The following is a 25,174-nucleotide window of genomic DNA, read 5'->3' on the forward strand; positions in this document are numbered from 1 at the left end:
GATTTCTAAAAGATGTAGGCTAGAAAAGGAGGTGAGCTAATATGAAATGGAAGAACCATAACAAGAGGAGTACTGGATTTGTTGAGAAATGGGAGAGAGACTCCATGGCTCCCATTTGTGAAACTTTTGCAATCGATGTTAATGTCGATCTTGACAGGTAATGTTAATCTGTTTAAGTTGAGAGGTTTGGAATACTTCATGAAAGTAAGTTTGATATAGTTCCTAATTTAATGTTGGTTTAGTAGAGATACAAATATAAGATTCGATCTTGGTTCTTTTTGCATGCACTTGTGAAATGTTTTGGGAAAAAAATTTAAGTTTGCTGAATTTGAGATTGAGTATGCAAATAACTATCTTTTTTACCTGAAATTTTTGATGAAATTGCATTTCTCTTTTGTTTGATTCAAATTATGCTTTTGAATCTTGGAAACTTTCTTGATTCATGTTTTTGTAATGTTGAATGGGTTTGAACAAAGTTGGGGTTGAAATCTTAGAGGAATGTTGGGATGAGGATTTAGGAATTAATTCCTCTTTCTTAAAAGAATCTGAATCTATACAAAGGTCTTCTTTTCTGTTTCTAATCATTTAAGGTAATCTTATAGGTTCTTTAATTCTCGGTGGAAATTCTAAGATACTCTAAGGTAATTCTTGCTTTCTTAATAGGTTTTGTTGTTTGTTTTCATGCCATTGTTGAAAATCTTGAGGTTGTTCTTGATTGTTCTCCGACTAGGTTTATCTTCTTTGTTGCTTTTCAATATGTGATGAACTTTACAAAATAAATATCTCTACACCTCACTTTTGACTTCTTTTGTATGTAGAAATTTAAAGGATATGCTTAAAAAATGAGCCTTATGGTTACATTAGAAAATAGGTATTTTGCTTTTGTTTCTTTTCGTCCCCCACCTTTACAAGTAACATGGAAATTGCCACTTTGGTCTATTTGTCAAGTAGTTCAAATTCGATTACATCAAGGCATCATATGAATTTTGTTTTCTCTAACAAATTGGTCAGCATGTTGAAGCATTGCTCGAGGTATGGATCCTGACAACTTCGATTTCTCTTATCTCAATTTCTTCTCTAATGAAGTGATACCTAATATCTATGTATTTTATTATGTTGTGAAACTAATGATTCTTAGTTAGATAGATTGTGCTCTAGTTATCATAACATAGGCTGCCCGTCTTGGACTTCCAATAACTCATCCTTATATCTCTGGAACCTGACTCTTCGCCTTTGGACCCTTGTCCTTGTACTGAGGCCAAGCATAGAATAATCGCTTTCCCTTTCTCTATTTCATTTCTTAGTTATTCATTCAATCTGCGAACTCTTAAGATAATTTGTCTAATACCCCTACTGCTCTGTGGGATATGTAATTCAAAGGAAAGAGAGTTTGAAGAGGCCGACGACCACGTAGTAGGGGTGTTGATTCTTAAAGAGAGGGATGAAAGGAAACCTTTCATGCCTTCGAATGAAGGAAGGCCGACCGATGAGGGCGGAAAGATCTAAACTCCTTTTCTTCGTGATCCGTCTACTGATTATTCCTCAAGACAGCTAACTCCTGTCTCGGTCCTTAGCTCGGGTCCTATTCTATCCACCTTGTGAACTCGGCGGCTTAGTCTGATGCTTTGTCCCACTCTCGCATTTTAATGAATGTTACTTCTTCTTTTTATCTCTCTCTTTCTTCCTTCTCTCCTGCTCTAGGAGAAGAGAAGCTTGGGGTAGAAGAGGGAGAGCATATGATCAACCTTTTCACTCAATTAGATTACGTCCTTATTATTACATCCTTCTCATGCTAATTTCTATCTATGATTCCGAGCTATTTCTTCCCTCTCTGCATCGATCTGTGGTAGTTTAATCTACAGGTCTGACCTTTCGTCCTCTTCCTGTTCTCGCTGAGCCTGACGCATCGAAATCTTACAGATTCCTGTCAATATAAAGAGTTCACCCTTGGTCCAACTTTCATTTGCAAGAAAGGATGTGTCGAGCAAGGTAGTCCAATAGTGAGAAAAGTCTACAAATACTAGCATAGTGCTAAGGAATGAATACATCATGGCTGAATAGGTGGGTGCTCAGGCTATCGGGCTTAAGGCTATAGGGTTGGCAAGAAGGGGGAGCTTCTATTACTGAATTACTTTTGTGATTCCTTCCTCAGCAGCCAGCACTACTTCTCAACTACAGCTAGAACTGCTGTAAGAAGAGCTACGTGGGCATCGAAAGAGATCGGCTGCTGTCTTCTACTTGAGCTACTAATCTCTGTCTCGCTCAAATCAATCCTTTTCCATCTGGTTGAGCATATTTCCTACCGAACTGAGAATGAATCTGACCTATTCTTCTCCACTCTCGTGGCTTCTCTTGATCCTTCTTCTCTAGACTCTGTATCGATCAGTATGATAACCTTTCTAGGCGAGTGTGCCCTTGTTGGGGATGAGGATGCCTCCGAATCCATTAATAGAAAGGGGACAGATCCTATTCAAGAATCCTACCTACTCTGCCTCTTTCTTCTTCTTCTTCCGATTCTGATTAATTCATCATCCATGAATAGGCAAAACCTCTATTTTCTTTATCTGCTTCCTTAAGTCGATCTTTCTCATAATGCTAGATAGAGTTCTCCTTCTCATTTTTGACTACCGGATACTTTTTATTTGAGAATGACCGCTCCGTAGGTGAAGAGGCCAGACTACTCTTCCTGCGACTGCAACATCCACTTAAAGAGATTCCTCAGCCGCAACCTCCACTTAGAGAGACCGACTATCATCTATGAAAGTGGAAAATCATGATTCCGAAGGGGACCACATTCTAATGCATGCCTATTTATAGCTGAGTATAGCAAGTTCCTAGGGAGTGAAATTCAAATCTAGACTAGACCTCCCATCAACAAAAAGACTACAACCTAAAAGTTTAGGGCTAGCCCTTGATCTTCCCTCTGACACCTGACTCCCCCCGTCTGCCATTGGAAAGACCAATTCTCGGCTGCTATGTATGCTAGAGATTGAATGCCCTTGCCTCTTCGCGACCCTTTGGGTTGGTCGAGTGCCTTTCCTTTCTACTGCGCTTTGGGTACAGATTATCAGATTGATTCTTTCGTAGAGCTATTTCATCCATTCCTTCTCATGCATACATTCTATGCATAATAGCTTTGAGAAAAGCAACTTTCCCATCTGCTTAAACCCTAACATCAATTTCTGAGGGCAACTAAACTGAAACTTCAGAGTTTCTACACTCACTTTTGCCTGGGAAAAGAAGAAAAATCAGGCGCATGGTACGTAGCCGACTCTCACTCCTGCACGGGCTTCTGCTTCTCAAATTCTTTGAGCCTTTGTTCATTGATGCATTCTTCTTTATTAAGAACACCTGGAACACAGTCAAACCGTGAATTTCGGATTCAACCCTGAAGTCCATTGGTCAACAAAGCAGCCTCACAGCTATCCCTTGACTTCTTCCATTCGAGCTACGAGACCAGAGGTCTCTTGCCCCACTATGCGGTAAAAGAGCAAGGACATCGAACCATTCCTAGACTTAACCTATATAAAGACCCGCTGCACTAAAGACACCTAAAGCAGCTCAGCTCGATGAAGAAATCGACCTAGTGCCTCAGGCTGGGAAGGAGGAGAGAAATTTGAACTAGCTTTCCAGAGGAACTAAAAGAGGAAGAACTCTTCTCTGAAAGGTGCAAAGGACCAAGTCGAATTTATCGCCTTAATGGACAAGAGGTCGACCTAGACCGCAGAGTGGGATCTTGTTTTTGAAGTTAATAAGGCTCTACCTTTTATACGAGAATACTTGGTGCGATAAGCCGATGCTTCAGACGCTGCTCTTGTTCGATCAATGGAAAGATGCCTTTCCTTTTTTCTACTAGGATTCCCAACTCGTTTTTCTAAGTAAAAAGACCTTTATTTGACACCTCGTACCCCCTTTGTCTTTCATCTTTTGTTAACAATTAATGAACAAAGGTGCGAAACTCTATGAAGGGTAGCAAGGAGCCGTGGATAAAGATGTGATTCCAAAAGCTATTGCGGAAATGAGATACTATAAATAGTCTATAGTATATAAATAAAGGTTGGGCGCCTTATTCAGAGATATTATGGATGCGACTCGCTTTGTAATTAATACAAACGATGTAATCCTGAATCGTTCATGTAGAGACATGAAAGTGAGAGCATCCTATGTAAGGGGTTTACATAAGACAGAACCATGAAATAGTCACTTTTGCGATATAACGTCGTTTACTGTTCAAAACTGACTATATCGATTATTAATGACCTAGGTAACTTAATCTTAATCCTAAGCTAACTGTGAACTCTTGTTCTCACGAGATTATCTTTAGATATGCATAGGTGAGGGCAACTCATTAGCGTTGGCCTAATAAGTCTCCCATTTCAGGGGTAAGATTGGGTGGATAGATGAGAACATAAGATGCAAGACGAAATTCACTCTTACTCGCTTTAGCGTTAGTAGATAGGTTCTTCTCTTAAGAACTGAATCCAAGTCTTGAACAAAGGGGCCCCACTCTCTCATTGGTCCGAGAGAGATTTGATTTACAGGTTGGACCTTAAACCAATTGTTCAATAGTGGATCAATGAGACTTAAGGAACAAGATGTAGCCTCGGGGGTAAAACAGTATTTTGACCCAGCCGAGGTTATGAACAACCTATGAAGGATTAACTTATTGATCATGGTTATATCAAATGGACACAAATATATCTATAGTGAGGGAAGTGCAACTACGGGACTTGGAATGATCCGTTAGTTAACGAATGTTGATTATCTCAGTATAAAAGAGTTTAGCCTGTTAATCTCGGATCGTTGGAGCCCATGATCTATAGGTCCATTAGATTCCTCTGCTAGCTCATATGGAATAAACTTAGAACAATATGATGGAATGAGTCGAATTGTTTGAGGAGAGGAGAGAGAAACCGACAATTATATGTGATATAGCCGTTGGTTTTAGATTACTAATAGAGCTTCATGCTTAAATTAGATTTAAATATTAAAGATATGAATGTGAATTTATATCTGGAAGCTCGAAAAAGATGGAAATAGTCAAAGTTGTAAAAAGTCAAAATGTTGACTTTTGACTTTGAAAAATCAAACTTTGATCGGCAATATATTCAAATCTGATTTGAATCTTGAGAAAATAAATGTGGATTCATGCTTGGAAGGTCAAAATTAGTCAAAACGGATAAAATTGTAAAAAGTCAAAATGTTGACTTTTTGGTTTGAAAAGTCAAAGTTTAACTTTGACCAAATGACAATTTTATCCTTTGACTAAAGTTAGTGGGAAAATCCAACATTTTGTTGGATAAACCCACTAACTATAGTAGGCTAGGTGTTAACAAACTATAATGAGATTAAGCCCACTAATGATTAGTGGGTTATGTGTTGTTGGTCTGTTTGCATGCACATGCAACTTTGCATTAAAAGCCTCTATAAATTGGGCTCTTTTGGCCTCAAGGAAAAAGGTTGGCTTATTTTCTAAAGAACAAAATTAGGCTATTTTTTCCTAAAAAAAAATCAAACCCAACCCATTTCCATATTTTTCCATTTTTTTCTCTCTCCCGATAGTATGAAAGAGGGGGAGTACCTTCTTTCAAAGCACTTTCCACCTCGGTAGTATGAAAGAAGTCAAAGACTGGATTGGCGGAATCAGATAGAGGTTAAAATCTTTCCCCTTCCGGAGTAGATATATTAATGGGTGTATTGGTCACAAACGGATCGACCAAGATAGATAGGACAGGTTTAAGGTTGGGATGAGAGTTGAGTCAACTTCTTGACTATAAACCCCCTTTTCTCTTTCAAGAATCAAAGCCTAGTCACTCGACCAGGAGCGTACAACTCGAAAGAAAGACCAATCAGAACCAAAGATCCATACATGGTAAGGAAAAGGATTGTGGAGATCTTCTGAGTATTCCCAAATAGGCAGCGAGAATTAGGAGTGCTAGAAAGTAGCGAGAGAGTAGGAGCTATCCCGAGGAGAAAGGAGCGAAGGAGCCCCTGTTCATTGACTTCTTTCCCTCTCTTTTCTCAATCTCTATACTAGAAATAGAAACCGAGATAGGTTCTTAGTCCTCCTTTCATAGTTAGTGAGACCTAAAAATAAAGGGTCAAAGCTCTCAATAAGAAAGGTGGAGGACCTCGTAGTTAAGAGTCCTAAAAGAAAGCTTCAGATGAGTCAGAAATCCATATTCACCTTCAAGGTGCGAAGCAGCTCGACTAAGAAGGAGTCAATGAACAAAGGCTTGAGAAGCGACTTCACAGAAGCAAAGAATTTACGAAAGGAGTCCAAGATTCAAGCCGAATCAATGAACAAGGGTTGAGGGTGCGAAGCAGCTCGTCTAAGAAGGAGAGGGGCAAAGAATTTGTGAAGAAATCTACCATATTAACATCTCCTTGGCACTGGACCAAATAGGGAATTCCTTCTTATTTTTGGGGCAGAATAAGATAGTTGAGCTTGAGGGGCGTGAAGTAGCTCAAAGATGAAAGGACAGTCAGATCTCTTAATCTGAGTTTACTCTTTAAGAAGAGGTCTAAATAGGGGAATCGGAAAAGCAACATTGTATGCAGTTCAACGGGCTTTAACCCTGGGAAATAGGAAGCGAGTATTTGAATCTCAAGGAGAGATTGAAACCCCAGTGTGGGTGTTCGAAGGAAGGAGGCCTCTGAGTCACAAGTTCTAAAAGAAGAAGAACTTAGTACTCTCATCTTCACGACGAAAGAGGCTCAAAGAATGATCGAAGAAGGAGCAGTTGCGGAGGAGTTGGGTCTTTCTATTTGCAGTGAATTCGATGTGTCCGATCTTCTTTCTTGGATCGGGATCAATGATCAGTTTCAAAAGTGGCTGTGTAACTGGAAGCGATACTGGCTGAGTTTCATTCATCAGATTGAGTAGGGGCAGAAGCAAGTCTAGATTGACCTAGTTAAAATTTTTTTTATGCCTTTTAGTTGGCCGGAGAAGGATAGGGTTAGTCTTTCATCAGAGTCTGGTTGGGATCAGGTCGGAGCTCTATTCTTAATTTCAGAAGAAAGGAGTGGGAATAGGCTCAAAGAATTTGAGGAAGGAAAGCCTATCAAAAGAACCATAAATAAGTCCTTCGTACGGGCTTTTTCAAGAACAGCTATGGGTGCTGCGGATTCCCCAGTTGGTTCACCGCGCCCTTTCCCGTGGGCCTTGAGAGAAGCCTTGATTTCACTCCAATTACCTATCGTCCATCAACAACGGCTAAAAGAACTCAAGTTGGAAGGGCACCTCGCCCTCCCGGGTAACTCCTTCCTTCCTCCCTGTGGATTAGTTCGACCTGCAGGTTTTGGGAGTGATTCAAGTGCAAATCGTATCTAAACCACCAGTCAAATCGGATTTTGGGGAATGTTCATCCTCAACATGAAATAAATGAATTCAGAAAGACACGCCTTGGGACGAAAGACGAAGAGCGAGGACGATGGAGTTTACTTACCGAAGAGTTCTTAGACCTGAACCTGAGACTTGGGAATTCATAGTTTCAGAGGAAGGAAAAGGAGTGAAAACGACTCAACTGTAAGGAGAGGGAGAGGAAAATAAGCAAATAAAGAAGTTATCAATTAGGTTATCTCATCACTTTTCTGATCTATCTTAAAGGAGTGAGGCAGGTAGAGGATAAGCTACTTCTCTTACCGGCTCAATGAACAAGGGCTACCTCTACCTCCGCCACCAGACCTCTTAACGAGTGAGTTTTTCGTTTCTCGGTAAAGACCGGATGGTGCGTCCTCAACTCATCTGGAGCTTTCTTTTTTTCATTCCTTACTAAAAAGGGGAAAGAGTCGATCCAGTGGGGCGCGGGCTTGTCCTATACTTTCATCTGTCCTCCAGACAATATTAGTGGAATGAACTTCGTTGCACTCTTTTTTTTTTTTAAGAATAAGGAAGGAGTTTCGCTTTCATTCAAATTCTTTGAACCTCTCCTTTTAGATGAATATGGATTAAATTAAGGGTCCGGACTAGCTTAGTGCCACTCAAAGCCGACTCATATCAAAATGTATGAATGATTCCACATTCACTTTTCTTGGACTGATTTATGGCGTAGAAGGCTTTTAATGGTCTCATTGATAAGGACTGACTTCATGTGTTAAGCAAATTCTCAAAGATCCAACTTGTCCTAGAAAGTTGACGTTTTCTCGACTTTTTTCTTGCAAAATGTGAGAAAAAATCAGATCGATAAATTATATAAAAATAATAGACTGAAAAACAAGGCATTTGACTTGAAAATTCTTTAAACCTATGTCAAAACCTAGCAAATTGTTCATTTTCGCTAAGAAAAAGAAGAAATTTTATATGTCAAAATCAGTCTTATCAAATCAGTGGAATGAAGATTTCGAAAGATCCTCTCCTTTGCAAATTCTTTGCGCCTTTACTTTTACTAGCATTTTCTGAGTTTGAGCTAAGAAAGAAGTCATCACCTACGATCTGAGGGCAGGTATGAAAAGGGAAAAAGACGATGAAGAAAGTTTTAGATAACATATAAGGCTCAAAGAATATTGAGTCCTATGAAAATCAGTTCCATTCACAAGTCCCGTAACAAGAGAGCAAAATGAAGGAATGAACATTTGCACTTCGTCGTCTTGACCCTTATTTACCCCTGATTCAACCCTTATTATCATCATTGACGTCTTCTTTGTTGAGCTGCTTCGCACCTTTCAATCTTGCCTTCGTCTACTATAATCAGTTCCATTAACAAGTCCAGAGGACCATAGGAGGCTTAAAGAATGTTCGTCCTTTTTTCTAGGCAGTGTGATTTGGGTTTTCATTGTAGAGCAAGGTAGCCAGAGCCTGCCAGTTTTTCATTAAATAGGCATCAAAATATTTTCACTGCAGAAAAGTAGTGGGGACAACTAATCAGAATTGGGCCGCCATCCAATTCGTGACGTGGATGATCGACCGAATCCATTGCTGACTGAACCACGATCGATTAGGTTCAAGGGTTCTGCAAAGTTTCTTTCTTCTAGAGGAAGCGTGGTTATAGTAGTCAGAATTGGGCGGGCCAGCCATCTAATTCCTACTTCATGGAGAGATTCCTCTACAACTCTGGAAGAAAGATAACCGAAAGAGGAAGGGGAAGTAGTCCTAGTCTGATGAAAGAAGAAGTACTATTCACGGATCTCAACATCAATTAAAATAAATAGAGGCTACTCATCAAATTCATATCAAAGAAATTGAGTACTAGCACGTATGGCTATGGATGCTGTAAAGAGGCTTTCTGTAATTACTACTAAAATGGGACAACTGAAAAATGAGATGAGGCCATAGAGTGTTAAACCTCTTTTTGAGTAGCTCCGTAGGAGTTGATCCTGCCAGTAAAGAAGGCGCATTCGTGCTACCAGAGAGCATATCGGGGATTTAGAGGGAAGGAGCGAAGCGACTTTTGCCATTCTTAATCGCCTGAATCCCCCTAGAGAGGAATCCCACAGGGCGGTCGCCTATCTTCTTCTCCAAGAGAAGATTGATTGCCAGCCCCACATCTGACTCTTCATCCACTAGAATGAAAGGAGGATGAAGGAGCTCTAAGGCCTTTTGCTTTAGCTCTTTGGGGCGAGCCTCAAAAAGGTGAATTTGCCCTTCCACCCCCCTGATACTCTTTGGAAGAGATTAGCCGGCGAAAGGCCTTATTATATGGATTCCTCTTCACTCAACCTTTCTCTGAGGTTGAGCCCAACCGGGCGGATGATCCGTAGGAGGCTCGACGGGAAGCTGCTGCACAACCTCTGGCCCGACTATCTTAGTATAGGGTTTGGCCTCGACGATTGCACGGGAGGACGAAGGCGAAAGAAAAAGAGAATGGACTGATTCGCCTTCCTTCCTAGCCTGAGCTTATCGTCGGATCTTGCATTAGATACATATAGAAAGCATTTTCTTTGACTCATGCCTTGGTGAAGAAACTTCTTTCTTTGAGTTTGAAGTCCTTACCTTGTAAAGGGCTTAAAGGAAACTTAAGAAAGATTTAGATAAAGGATAGGCTTAAATCTTTTTAGTAGGTTTGGAAGCCTCCTTTTAAGTCTTATTCCTTAGTTTCTTCTGGAGTTTTCTTGTCTTCATTTTCTTCCTCTCAAATTCGTCAATATTCTTTCGGCTATTTTTGGTCTCATTGATAAGGACATATTCATATTCCCCTTCTCTCTTTATTCAATGAGCTTTGATCCTTTTACATCTGAAATCCATATGAACTAAGACCATATTAATCTATGGAAAAACAAAGGTCCAGGTGACTAATATATATTCCAGAAGACTACTCGTCCTCCGTAGTTGAATCTAAGGATGCCTTACTGAGACAGATTCCCTTTTATTGTATTCTATAAAGACCCCTTCCTCCTCGACACCTCTCCCTTGCTTCTTAGTTTAGTGACTGATGAAAGATCTCATTCCTCTATCTGACGGCTAGTTCTAATCTAGTCTACTAGTGAATAGTGATAACTTGACCAGCTGCTTCGCTCTCCAACTCTGCTGCCTCAGCTGCTCCTCGAATGAAGCTTCCTATTTCGTTATACCCTCTTCTCTTCTCTCCAACTCTCAAGAGCTACTTTCTTCCTCTTCAAGTCTCGCAATATTTACACCGTTCATTTCCAGTGGAGCTCAATGAAATCTACCATATCTACAGAGCTGGAATGGGGCCCAAACCAAGTCTGACTCTTCCTCTTCGGCTTCTAACCTGCACCGATCGGGAAAGCTTTCTATTTATCTGACCTCTCAAACTAGGTAAAGCCTGCTTCATACCGATTTATGGTAGTTTAATTCCAGCAAATGAGATTGAATTCTTGGACTTCCTCTTGTCTCCACTTCTTCCTGCGATTCCAAAGTCTATCCTTTGATCTGCAATATTGGCCATTTCGGGCATATTCACTCGTTCTACTTTCATCCTATATATTAGCCAACCTCTGAATTCCATTCAAACTTCTTCCTTTCACTTTGATCCTATTAAACTGGGACTGAGACAGGGCATCGGGGAAGGAAAGCTGCTTCCACTCTATTCTAATTAGGGTCAGTCCTCCTTTCCCTGGCGAGATCCTAGGCTTTCTCGGTCCGTGGTAGCTTAATTAGTTGCCGATGCCTCTGATTATGGTACGATTGGGGAGCTCCCTTTTGTTTGGGAGTTTCTTTCTTCTGCTTGAAGGTGGGAACTCTTCGTACCGCTACGTGGGTAAACTACTCGTCTGATGAATCAATCCGTAGTGAATCCACTCCTCGTCCTACTCGTTCTCAGAATTACGAAATATTAGCATCCTTAGCAGGCACAAGAACTTCAACCTCCACTTCACGGCAACATCGACTGCCTCCTCAACTGCTACGATGACGGAAAGGACACCTTCAAGAGGTGGGGTTCGCTTCCTCTCCAGGCGACCACTTTATATGCTTTCCTCTTGAGCGCCTCTCGATTGAATGAGATCACGTCAAATCTCTCTCCCTTCAGACTCCTCCTTCTAAACCTACTAATTAAAATTATTAAAGGAAGATCAAGTCAGAGGAAAGCGTAGCCTCCAAGTTTGAGTCATCCACAAATCTTAGTGGAATGAACAAGTCCATCAATGAACAAGGTTCAAAGAATTTGAGAGGAGTTGACTAGACTTTTAGTGGTCTCATTGATAAGGACTGGATATAAACAAATCAAGAGGATCAAAGAATTTGAGAGATCCGAACCAGTCAAAATACTATATTCATCTGAGTAAAAAGAAGCAGAGTTTATTTGGATAGGAATCTGTCTTCTTGAGACTTCTATGGAGGGATAGAAAGGGTAAAATAGGACGATGGCTCCATACTGGAGAGCGGATAGGTTAAAGAAGAGATCATCCTGGAATGTCTAAACTGAGTTAACAAATCGGGATAGGAGAAAGTTTGAGATCTTTCCGATCGATCTTCTTATCATTTGATATGCGCTCGACCGTCAGGGGTCTTTCTCTTCTTGAGTCAGAGTCATAGTTCATCTGAGTCAGAAGTATCCGTTGCGAAATAAGTCAGGGGTCGAGAACGAGAATCAAGGGAAAGCTATAGAACTCGACTAATTAAGCTACCATGAATCGGGTTGGTCGGGTCTCCTTATTCTTTTTGGTATTGATAGGCTCGCAAAATACTTTCTTTCTTTAAGCCCGAAGCTAAAAAGTTCATAACATCAAGAGGAAAAAAACACTATGAATCATGAATCTTATAAAGCGAGTAAGCTGTCTCATAAGAAAAAGATCATTCTCTTGAGAATAGTTCAAGAGCGAGACGTCTCTCCTTTCAGTGGAGACGTCCGAACGTCTTTCATTTTGAGCCCTCAGTCCTCTGAAATCTACCATATTAACCTCTCATTGGCACACGTAGCAGTAGAAAAGCCAAGTCTTCAGTGGGGAGTCAGTGCTCTATCAAGGGCTAGTTCGAAATGAAAGACGTTCGAACAGGGCGAAGGAGTTTACATCGATCGATATTCTCGATCAAAGGAGTGGAAGAAGTTGATGGTCAATCTTTCTCTTTTTTAAGGTCTGAGATCGAATCGTGAATGAATGAGTGAGGTCATGTCTTTTGACTCGGTATCCTTGGATTGTATCCATCCCTCTTCTTTCTACCGTGAAACCTCCAATTTCTAACCTCTTCCTAAACTCTGTCAACTACAAAAGTGAGAGCAACTGGAACTAAAGCGGAAAGGGAAAGAACCTAGGACTGCTATCATGGGCGCATCTTTCCTGTCAACTTCCTGAACATAGAGTTCATTCCTCATCCAAAAGGTTGAGCAAGTCAATTCCTCTTCCCTATCGGTTTATCATTTCTTCCTCAACCACAACCACCACGGGTGTCTAACCCTAGTTTGAGTCAATGGGGGGTTCATTCCTTTATCGAATCCTCTATCCTATTTCTTGGAAGGTTAAAGCATTTGGCAGGGAAATGCACTACGCGCTTTGAGAAAGACCTAAACCCTTTCTTATGGCGGTATTTGACTGGGAAGGGTTGAAGGTGGAATCCCTTGAAAAGAGATCAATGAGTAATTAAGCTACCACGGACCGGGACTGGGAACCTACTAACAAGAAAAGAAAGCTTCTCTCAACTCCTACGGAGCCTAGGCTTTCGTAGTTTATTTTGTCTTGTCTTCTTTCTTCTTTCTCTTCTTGAACTTCTTCTTTCTTTTCCGAACGAATATGAGATTCCAACTTTGGGAAAGTGGTCCAGCAGTTTAACCCTTATTAACCTGCCTCTTTAGCCGGGCCCGTAGGTAATTGCTTTGCTTTCTTTGTTCTTCCTCAGATGAGTAAACTCGAAACAGATTCGTCTCAAGGCTATGCACTATGTGTCCAAGCTTACGATTTCTTCGATTAAACCGCCTCAATGGATCTGGCTTCGTAACTCAGAGCCACCTTGTCCGTCTGCTTGTTGGCGAGAAACTGTGTACTTGTTAAGACTGAGTTTGGAGAATGTGAATGAATAACTCACTTAATGAGTGAATGAATGATAAGGGGCTTCTTTCAACTATTACGTATTCTACCGCCTCATCTACAAGACCGAATGATCTCACATTCTCTTCAGGAAGAACTCAAAGAAGAAGAACTCAGACTGGCACTACCTCTGGGAGAACTACCCCGTATGTAGCCCTTTTTCTCGAGGTGAGGATTGAAGTGTCCCCACGGAGTGGTCCCAAGCTTAGCTCTGAAAGGCATGAAGATATAGCACCTTATCTTCTGAAATCTGAGCCTTGTCCCTCACGTAGCGGTAGTTCCACCCGTGTTTGGAGCAAGTCAGATAAGGCTTTCTCTCCTTTCAGTCGAGCCCTTGTTTATTTCTTTTTGTTCTTGAAGGAATGCTTCTTCTATTCTTTTCTTCTTTCTTTTCTATTATGATCAAGGAGAGGTTCAGTGGATAGTCAGTAGGATGAAAGCCATATCACAACCCAATCCGGGTATACAAATTCTTTGCACCTTCACCAGAAACACAAGTAAGAAGGAAGGGGAACTACTATTGAAGTCGCTACGCTCTAAGGGGAACTACCTTTTCGGGACGCTCCAAGGGGAACTACCTTTTCGGGGTAGCTCTATCTTTCCAAGCAGTAGATTCAGTCGCTACGCTCCAACCAGCGAGGGAAGGTTTGCTTTTATCATATATTGATTGATGAAAACAAAATGGTGTATGCCCGAAACCGAAAGATCGCGACTAGGGACATCATTGTAAACGGGCATCAATCGGTAGACTGTTTTTAAAGCCCAGAGATCGAGGTTATCAGATCGCTAGACTGAGTCTGCTCGAGCTGCCGTTTTCGTAGCAGAAGTTCTTTCTTTTCTGAAAAGCTTATATAGTATATTCACTTATATATATATATATATATATATATATATATATATATATATATAATAGATAATGATCTTCTCTATCTCGAAGGAGAAGAAGTAGAAGGATTCCAAGCGTCAAGACTGATTCGACGGACGCGCCCGCACATGACCTATTAGCTTTTTCTTTACTCAAAGATACGACCTGCTTGGTCGGCCTAGAAGAATTCTCTTTCATAAGAGTTTTCGAGTATTGAAGAGAATGGCTATGACGCTAAGCCGAGTTGATGACGAGCTAGACCACTGCCCTCAGGTTGTGGAATGCAGTATCCTTGTACTCAGGTCGTGGTCTAAGCTCTGCCCTCCAAACCGTCTACCCTGGTTTGCATCCAAGAACAATTTGGCATTGAGTGGAGTCTTTCAGAGACGAATTGGTGGGACATTATATCATGTTAATGCTTATGTTCAGCCTGATGTTCATCCTTAGCTTGCCTTTGTGAGAGAGATTGATGACTCCCCCTGCGTACGGATGAGGCGCATCTAATAAAGGTGCCCTTTTCTCCCGCCTCAATGAACAAGGGGTGGTGGAGTGCTTCTACTGAATACGTGGATCACTGACATAATCTTCTCATGAACGTCCAATTACACCAAAGAAAAGAAAAGAATGATCGAAAAAAGAAAATCACTAGATGAATTTACGAAGGACTCTCTTCACTAACAAGAAAAAAAAAAGCTATTATCAAAAGCAAGGCTAAATAGGAGCAAAGAACTAGCAAAGGAGAGGTGATTGAAAGGAGAGCGAGGCCTAAAGAATTTGTGGAATGAAAGCGAAAGGACTTATCCTTCAAATTCAATTCAAAGGAGTGCAAATGTTCTTTTCTTCATTTTGATCCATAGGTTCATATGGATTTCAGACGACTGAGGATGGACTTCGAACCACTCAAACTTCTGCCTCAATGAACAAGGGCTTGCTCGCTAGGCTGAATTCCTTTTGGTAGGTTCCTTGCCTTCCCTCTGGAGGATAGACTTTCTTTCTCCCCAAGCTGACTACGTGAAAGACGGAGCGGCATCTCAAATTCTTTGAGCTTTTTTCTTGAACCTTTCAGTGATAATAATCTTTTTGTTAGATTCAAGCCTATCTTATGAATTGATGAAATTTCATTCGCCATAAAGATAGGGGGCTTTAGTAGGTTCTGAGTAGTCTTGTCTGAAAATATCCTCTTATTCTACTATTAGAAGAAAGCCTATCTTCCTTTACCACTAAATCCTGAAGTTTCTTTATGGACAAGAACATCTCTCAGTGTGTAGATGAGGTATTCTCAATAGCGGTAGCTTGCAAGAAGAGGGATGAAGTAAGTTGACCTACTACAGAGGAATAATTAGCTCTTTCAGAAGAAGGAAGTGTTCGAAAGTTTAGGTAGAGTCTGCTTGAGGTTAGACAACATCCACTGCTCATGCTTTAGGGACTGATTGATGAGATGGAGGTCAGAGCTAGTTTGCAGAACCTAATACGGTAGATAAGAGCTACTTTCTGACCCTGCTAAAAGGGTGGGTGGAGGTCAAGACACCGTTAATCTATTGAAGTGACCTTTTTCTCGTATGTGGAGTGACTTGTGAAAGAGTTATGCTTCCAACGGATCGAGTCGAGATTGATGAATTTGCTTCTTCAACAGTTATAGTGGTAGCTTGACTCAAGATCTAACTTCTTTCCTTTGATAATAGTTATCGATCGCTTTATTTAGCTCGAGCCTATTTCTACTTTCATCCCCCATTTGTTAGGAGTTTCAAGACCGAAGGACTTGTTAATTCCACTAATAGATAGTCGGACCTTCAGTTTGAGTTCCATGGATGAGACATTCAAAGGCAAACTTTTAGTCGCTTCTCAAATTCTTTGAGCGTCTCATTGATAAGGACATATGAACTTCTTTAGGCTTTCTTCCTTTTTTTTTAGTGGCTGATCTTCCTGTAAGAAGATAAGATGAGTGATTTAACTCCTTATGGAGCATCTTTCTCTCAATGTTAGGAAAGTAGCTTAATACCTACCTAGCAACCTATCCTTCTCATACGAACTGGAACTCTGATGAATGATCTTATGCTGCCAACTTAGTCAAAGGAAAGGAATGAAAGAGAAAGATAGCGCTTGTAGGCTCAATTAAGAAGCTTGAGGCTGGTTCTTCCCTCGTGAACTAAGTATATGATAGCCTTTCTAGGATAGACTACTTCTACTTACTCAAGCCTATTAGCTTCTGAAACTGACTCAGACTCAACCGCTACGTGGGCTCCAAGGGTTCAACAAGAGCTCCTCCTGCCATGAAGTTTCATTCTCTCTTTTTGTATTCCGATCTGTTGATTTATGGATGTTCATTGATTGCCCGTAGGCTTTGTTTCTGACGCTCCTTTATCCTCTCCTCGAGCTCCTTCTCTCCTTTCTTCGGCAAGGGATCAGTGACTCAGTCTCTTGAAGTTCAGTTACCTTTGTGGACTTCTATAGTTACGGGATAACGAGGCTGTGGAAGTCTTCAGTTCTGCTTCCTCGTAGACTAGGTCGAATGACTACGCTCCAAAACCTACTCAATCTGCTTTCCTCTTGAGCGCCCTACTTAAGAGTTCTTCCTAGAGGCTAGTATTACTCTCATGAAGTTACCTCCCCAACTCTCCTAACTCAGCAGAAAGAACGAAAGAAGCCTACTCAGACTCAAGATCTTAGCCTTTCTGCTTCAGCAGCAAGGGGACCCTAAAGACCTTCTCTATATTGGTCAAGCTCTTCCATTCCTAACCCTATGATCTGCTTTAGACCGAGTAAACTAGGAAAAGATCTCATGAAAGATCCCTTTTCTAAATTCGTGGAAGAAGATCGAAATACGAAGAAGACATATGAAAGAGAAAGAGCTAAGCCATGGACTCAAGGTCTTAGCCTTTCTGCCTACCTTTCTTGAAGCTCTTTCGGAAAATGATTCTTTTATGTTTTTGTTGAAGTAGCCTGATTTTTGCGTAATGATCAATCTTGCTTAGTTGGTCAGTAGATCGATCGTATCGTTAGATCGTCAAGATTGCCTGCTTTCACTATTGATTGACTCCAAAACTGCTTTCACTTCCGCAAGTTCTGCCACAGCGAGAGCCACTTCCTCTGATTCATGCCACCACGAGGAGAGCTTACTTCATTTTGCCAACTAGGTACCCTCGTTCCTTGGAAGGGGAGTGGGATGAATAGGGTTCTCGTTCGAGACCATAGGCTTGACTTCCAAGAATTTTCGCAAAAAAGCCTTTCCTCTATGACTGCTGTCGATGAATGCCTCTTTTTTGATTTACCTCCTTTAGGAGACTCCCAGAAAGAAGAAAGCCTATCCTCAAAAGAAAGTTCAGTCAGTTTAAGTGGACATTATATCTCAAGAAAAATAATGAAATTTCGAGTTTTTAGTGGTCTCATTGATAAAGACTGGATATAAACAAGTCAAGAGGTGGAGTAGGGGCAAAAAATTTGCGAAGGAAAGAGGCTTAAAGCAAATGAAAGACGTTCAGACTCACTTCAATTAGTAGAAGTTCTATTACAAGAAGGAGCTCGAGCCGGAGAGGTTAGAAGCTACTTGACCGCAGGGACGAATACGACTTATTGGCCTGAAAAGGTCAGAGATAGCTCAAACGTCGAATCCCTGAAGAATTGCTGTCGATTGAAGTTGATCGGACAGGGAAGTGGAGTCCGTATACTTAGTTGTTCCAGCATCCGTTTTAGTTCTTATGGCTGGAGAAGCTTTCGTTGAATCAGTAAGCTCGGATCGTAACATCGCCTGTCTTTTTTCTTTCTTGACTGGGCTTTCTACGAAATGAATGTGTTAAGGAAAGAATGAAACAAGAAAAGAGAGAAAACAGAAATGAAAAATCAAATTCAAGGTTTTGATGATTTATTTTACTATTACTTTGAAGAGAAGAAGACCTACTAAGAAGAGACAAAGAAGAAAGACAACTCCTTCTACGCGAAAAGGCTCCGTAAGGAGTTGATGGACGTATGCGAAGCCAAGCTTCATTGGTTTATATAAGAGAAAAATAAAGGACTTCGTAGAACTTAGCGGGAGCGGAAAGAGGACGAAGGACGTATGCGAAGCTCCGCTTGACCTAAAGCAAGGAATAAGACTACTCTGTAGGAGTGGGGGAGCGCAAATCGATCCGTAGGAGTCCTTTTGACTCGTTCATTCCTTGCCGTAGGTCTCTTATATATAGTCGCTTCTTCTTCTCTTCCTTGTTCATTGACTTCTTTGTAATAGTCTTCATCATCATAAACACCGAAGGACGACTCATAAGTAGCTTTGGCGACGAATAGGTTCTTTCCTCTTCTGACTCCCTAGAGGGATCGAGGAAGATAGGCAGAGAGGCACTAATACTGGCTCGATATCGACTTTCCCTTTTCCTTCTTTATCCAGGAAATAGCCCAACACCTTTTTTAACTGTCTTCGTATCTCTATCGGAGGGAGAAGACTTGGATGCCTGGCTTGAGATTTGGCTTTTGAGATTTCCTTTTGGTATGGTTCCTTCCGCGGAGTTGTTCGGTTTTCGGCTTTAGCAGGGAGAAAAGCTCATATTTAGGGAGGTTCCCTCTATGTATGGTTCTTTCTTCTTCTGACTCCCTAGTGGCGAAAGCAAAGCGTTCATTCCATATTCTTTCTATTCCGAGAAAAATGGAAATGAGAAATTAGCATGTATTTTCAAATGCGAAATCCTCTTCCAAAAGAATACTCAAACTTGATGAATAAATGGAAGAACTGAGCAGCTCTCTCCTTCACTCATTTGGAAAAAAAAAGCTATCCACGGTCTTTCCTTGCAACCATTCTTCTAATATAAGAGAGAGGTGCGGGAGTACGACTACGGTTACTATGTAGAGATGGGTCAAAGAATCTCTTTCTGCCAGGATCAGTGGTGAGGTATTTACTACCTCTTCTGTCTGGATGATCTTATTCACTTTCTGGCCTGTCTCAGCCGGGACTTGCTAGAGTAGACTCTCTCTACTTAATTAAGACTTGAATTTGACTAAGTTCAGTCTTCCATGAGGGAAAGGGAAAAGGCTGAGAAAAAGGTTTCCTGGCTTGCTTTAGTTGGTGAATCTATGCCCTTCGACTTCCAAAATGTTAGAGTAGGAATCGGCTGTGCTATAATCCGCTGACAGCGTAGTAACTCTGAATCCTATCTTCCCTTGACGAGTCGCTGAATCTTCTGGTTCAAGATAGTCCATTCTCACTCAGGCTTTGGGAATCCTCTGTGATATCCTAATCCTCCTCTCTAGCTTAAGAGACTGAAGCAGATTCAGCCAGCACTTACCTTTAGGTGCTGTAGTATTTGATGTAGTGGAAGTAGAATCCCTGACCGGTGCCAGAACCTGCAGTGGTACCCTGAATTGAATCAGTCTGAATCTCAATTAACAAAAAAAGGTGTTCGCCCCCCACGTAGCGGTCGCCAAAAGGAGACGATAGTTTTGCCTTTCGGTCGGCTAGTTGTGTAGGGCGACCTACCAGGCCGAGTCAGAAAGGCTTTGATGACTCAAGGTGAATCCCACGGAGCAGGAAAGGAGAGTGAGGGGAAAAGGGGGAGCCCTCGACCCGATCATCCTATTCGCTCCAACAAACAGGCATGGTTCTGTAGTCAAAGCTACTTCGTCACTTTCGTGTACCCATCAGACGACAGCCCTTTCGGGGGTTCCTTAGGGACCGATTCACTTTGTGTAGATTGACTGAACGCGGAAAGTCTGCCACTGGCAGGCGATCGTGTTTTTCACAGGATTTCTCGTTACTCATGTCAGCATTCTCACTTTTGATATCTCCAGGTCTTGTCACCAAAAACCTTCCCCGATTGATAGAACGTCCCGCTACTGACACTTGAAAATGTTGCTTTCAAGGTCTCATCGCTTCGGTGATTCACTTGAGCCTTGAGACATTTTTGGTGCCTTGGAACTAGACCAGTGAGCTATTACGCTTTATTTAAAGGATGGCTGCTTCCAAGCCCACCTCCTGGTTGACATCGCTCGAGAACTTCCTTTTCCACTAAGTGATTGCTTAGGGACCTTTGCGTACGATCTGGGCTGTTTCCCTCTGGACTTTGGATCTTAGCACCCCAAAAGTCTGTTTGTACAAACGATCTAGGCCTATATTCGGAATTTTTCTGGGGTTGGTAAGGCGAAAATGGGGCCACCCTAGCTTATTGAGTGCTCTACCTCGGGCCATCGACATCATACACTCTACTGAAATAGATTTCGCAGGAAACCAACTATATCCGATCTTGGTTGGCCTTTCACCCCTAGCCACAAGTCATCCATGTATTTTGCCACATACGTGGGTTCGATCCACCAAGGGCTGTTAGAGCTCTCTTCAACCTGCTCATGGCTAGAACGATCGGTTTCGGGTCAAATAGGAAGAACGAGAATCTTCCACCTCTGAGAAGTGCCTACACCTAATGGCTTAAGCTGTAGTTCCCATTTTCTCACTGACCCGTCAAGCAAAAGGTACCGTTAGAGTGAGATAGCTTGACTAAGAGAATCTCAAGTCAAGGCTTGCCGCTCCTTCGACTGATTGAAAGCATCAGATCTCAGGTTCTTTATTGCACTCCCTAAATAGGGTTCTTTTCACCTTTCCCTCACGGTACTTGTACGCTATCAGTCATTGAGGAATACTTAGGCTTAGAGGGTGGTCCCCCTTTCTCACGTAAAAGTGATTAGAATTGGAACATGCCGTGTTTAACTGGAAAGGATCGAACCATTGAAACGAATCTATAGGGCTATCACCTTATTTGGCCAAATCTTCCAACCTTTTCACAACTCAAATTCTTTGACCCTTGACCTCGTATGAAAGGTCAAGCGGCTTGCTGGTTTTTCCATCATCCAATCCACAACAAATCGAATGAAACCTGGCGAAAAAGAAAAAGAAGTTCACGTTCACACTTTGCTGAGGAACTCGCTCGACCCCACAGAGCGGTTCGAAGAAGATCGACTTCAGTCAATGAACAAAGCCTCGTCTTTCTTTTTCTAAAAACCCCTAATCCACTCTCGCTTGCTGCTACTAACGGGGTCTCAGTTGATTTCCCTTCCTTTAGCTACTAAGATGTTTCAGTTCGCTAAGTTTGAAAAGTTCAAAGAGCGCAGACTAGCCACGGAGCTTGGATACGGTTTCCCGATCGTAGATCCATGGATCACAGACGAGATCTCCCCATGGCCTTTCGCCTCTGAAAGCGTCCTTCTTCTTAATCTCTGGGCATCCATCCAATGCATTCTTTTCTATACAGTAGGCTAGACTAAAAAAACACGAAGAAAATTCACTTGATGAGAAAAGAAAGCACTATGCCTCTGAAGGTGCGAAGCGGAGGGACTCAAATCAAACTATTGCGGACTTGTCTTCTTCTTATAGGCTTTCCCCTGTATATGTGTTGTTAATAAAAGCAAGCAGAATGAGCCCGCTAAACCTAGAGAATGAAAGAAGAAACTATCAAATTCTTTGTCGTAGGTACCACTTCCATATTACTAGATTCAGAAGACGATTCCATATCGTCTGATTGTCTTCTTGGCTAGAAGCTTTACCAGTTGGCTTTCAGAGTCCTTCGGTCTTCAGAGTCCTAACTACGACTCCTTCTAAGGCTTTTAGTGGACAATCGGAGGCAAGGGGCAAAACCAAGCGACTTTAGAGGAGCACAAATGGACGAAAGACCGGACCTCTAAAAAACAGAAAGCCATGTGGAAATTCTTTGAGTTATGTGAAGAAATTAGTTCTTTATTTATGCAGTTAGTTTCTTAATATTAATAATGAGATCAGCTTCTTCTTAGCATAATTCGGTAGGACGAATCGAAATGAGGAGATGTCATGAAATCAGAGGGCAAATGAAAAGAAAGAGGCAAACTAAGAAATGAGAAGTTGAATTATAGTGCGTACGATCACTTGAATCAGACTTTATCCGGAAGTAGTTCCATGAGAAGCTAGGGATCCCACTGGTGGCACTGAAATCGTCTCCTCGATCAAGAGGTTATTAGTCTCAAAGGAATAGGAAGTAATAGCTCGATGTTCAAGGGCACATACTGAGTTTACGAAGAAGATGAGAAAGGGTCAATCTTGCGCAAAGTTGTAGAACGAGAGAGAAAGAGACAAGTGGCAGCTTTTGTTGCTATGGAAGTTGCTATTTTTGCTCTTTCTTCAGTGGTTGAAGGAGAGGTTCTAGCTTTTCTTGTTCCGGTTGAATAAGTGGTAGTGGACATTGGCAATTGAGGCTGCTATCTCTCTTGCCCAAGCAAGGCAAATATCAAGGCTTAAAACAAGAAATCTTGGGATTGTAATGTCCCTGTTGGTTAGTCTTTAATACTGTGATTTGACTATTTCATGATTCCATGTTCTTTAAGAAAGAAAGGTCAAACTCCGAAGTCAAAAAATTAGTCGTAGCCGACAATAAGGAAGAATAGACTCAAAAGTCAGATAAGATTTAAGGCGCGAAGCGACAACCTACTAAACCTACGACAGAACTGGAGGTAAGGGGCGAAAAGAAGATACCGTAAGTCAGACTATTACAAAGAAGAAGAAGACGATAAGACGATAAGACGATCAAATGATATGGAATCCTCTTCCGAATCGTCTTCAAAATCTCATATTACATTGTACCTTGCCATAGGTTGTTCTGACTTTTAGTATTAGTAGGTAAGACGATAAGACGATAAGACCACCAGAGGCAAGGAACCCTTGAGTCCTCCGGTCTTCAGACTCTTAACGGAGGGAGATTTGTCTTTCAAATCTAGTAATAAAACATCCTTTCATTCTCAATTTCACTCATTCACGAGAAAAGCATGAAATCTTTGATGAAGAATTTCTCAATCCTCAATGGTTGGAAATTGGTTGATGAATCAGTCTTTTGAAGTGATTAGAAACTCTTTGACTAGGGAGTGAGTCACTTTTCGCCTATGCTAGCACCAAAAAAAGAAGAAAAATCAGACAAGAAAGAAAGATTATCTTTATAACGAGAGAGTTGAGAAAAGAGCCAAAAGAGGTCATTTTAAGCCTTTTTCCCAAGTTTCCGCCAAGTGATAATCTACCCTCCGATTCATCTTTCTTTACTTAACATAGGTTGGTTTTTGGCAAGACGATTAGACGAGAAGACGAGATTTCATGCTCTGAATCGTCTTCCTTCTGGCATTCACTTCTTTTTCTTTTGGGGAATCTTCCCCCTTATCCGACTTTCTCGGAAAGATCCCTTGAACTGTGACTGGGTTGTGCCTTTGATTATGAGTACTTTATCTAAGATTTCTCGATCTGAGTAGATTGTAGATCGGATCGTATCGGCTTTGCCTTTGATTTTCCTTCTTTATTCGGGGAATCCTCCCCCTTGACTTTATCTGGTAAATTCCCCTTGACTGACTTAGGGGCCGAGAGGTACTAGCTCGGTATCGTCATTCCCTTCTTCGAGATTGGAGATCGGTATCGGCTTTGCCTTTGATTTTTCTTCTTTATCTGGTAACTTGTCATTGACTTAGGGACCGAGAGGCCGAGAGTCATGCCCTTCTTTATCCTGTGGCGAATCCTCCCCCTCTTCTATTTATCATCCAAAAAATTCCCCTTTTCCTAGGGGCCGATAGGCCTCGACTCTTTATCCTGTGGGGAAACCTTCCCCTTACCTTTTTCTTCTAGGGAATTCCCCTTTACCTAGGGGCCTTTTGGCCTTCTTCCCTTCTTTTTCCTCTGGAGAAACCTTCCCCTTTAAGTAGTTCCCTTCTTTTTCCTCTGGGAATCCTCCCCTTTCAATTAAGGAAGTTGCCAATAGGCCTCGACTCCTTCCCTTCTTTCTCCTATGGAGGAATCCTCTCCCTTGACTTTATCTGGCTTTCTCTTTTGTCTTCCTTCCGGCCAACGGCCTTTACCTTAGTTTGTGGTAGATCCGAGGAGATCGTAGATCAGATTGATATCCGCTTGGGCTTTTGTCTTCCGCCTTATCTTTATGCTGTGGGGAAACCTTCCCCTTTAAGTAGTTCCCTTCTGTATCCTGTGTGGAGAATGTTCCTCTTTAAATCAAGGAAGTTTTCGATAGGCACTGAAGGAATGTCAAGGCTGATAGGCAGTGAGCTTTCCCTTTTTCCCTGGATCCGAGGAGCTGGGGGGAATCTTCCCAAAGGTCGAGAGGCCTTGAGTGGGCTTTCCCTTATTCGAGATCGGAGATCGGATAGGGACCTCCTTTAACTAAAGGTCGATAGGCCGAGAGGGACCAAACCTATTCCTTAGCCTTAACTAAAGGCCACTAAAGCCAAGAAATTCAAAAACAAAAAGGGGAGGCGTAAAGAATTTGCGAAGAGAGAGGGATCAACAAGTTATTTCAAAGAGTTTTTCTCGCCACTTTCTCCTATCTATCTTCAATTCGTGGATGTACATGTATCTATCAAATGAATTGAGTTAGGATGTTTTCATTGATCGGATCCCTCCCGTCCAATTAAGCTAGGGAGGACCAAAGATCATTGATAAGGAAAGATATTAACCTGTGCATCTTTGCGTTAATGAGCTGATTTTCTTTTATAGGGAATTCTTTATGTGCATCTTCAGTTAATGAGCTCTCTTTTCTTGACTTTCTTCTCCCTACGAAGTCAACTCTTACCGAAATGAATGGGTGAGGACTACAAGATCCCTGCCTTTGTTTTGTTGCCTTGAAAGACGCTTCTTTCATTCTCGTTAGTAAGCACTTTCTCCTGTCTTTCTTAGGGCAATATTCTTTGCGCCTCTCCTCGAACTAGAATGGAATGACTTGCATATAAAAAGAAAGTCTCAGTCATTTAAGAAGCGGTCTTAATACTAAAAAACAAAGGTCCAGGTGACTATTCATCATATTTTCGAAAGTCCGAACGTCTTTCATTTAGCAGTCGAGACCTCTGTCGCACTAAAAATTTAGATAGAGGCTTGACTGATAAGGAGAGGAGATTATTGATAAAGAG

At 41.6% G+C, this 25,174-nt stretch overlaps 1 pseudogene; it reads left to right on the forward strand.

Moving 5' to 3' along the window:
* LOC127148432 (pyruvate kinase 2, cytosolic-like) overlaps nucleotides 1–25,174 on the forward strand; it is a 95,046-nt pseudogene that overhangs the window by 11,950 nt on the left and 57,922 nt on the right.

Source organism: Cucumis melo, chromosome 3 (genome assembly GCF_025177605.1).
Source record: "Cucumis melo cultivar AY chromosome 3, USDA_Cmelo_AY_1.0, whole genome shotgun sequence".
NCBI classification, from domain to species: Eukaryota; Viridiplantae; Streptophyta; class Magnoliopsida; order Cucurbitales; family Cucurbitaceae; genus Cucumis; species Cucumis melo.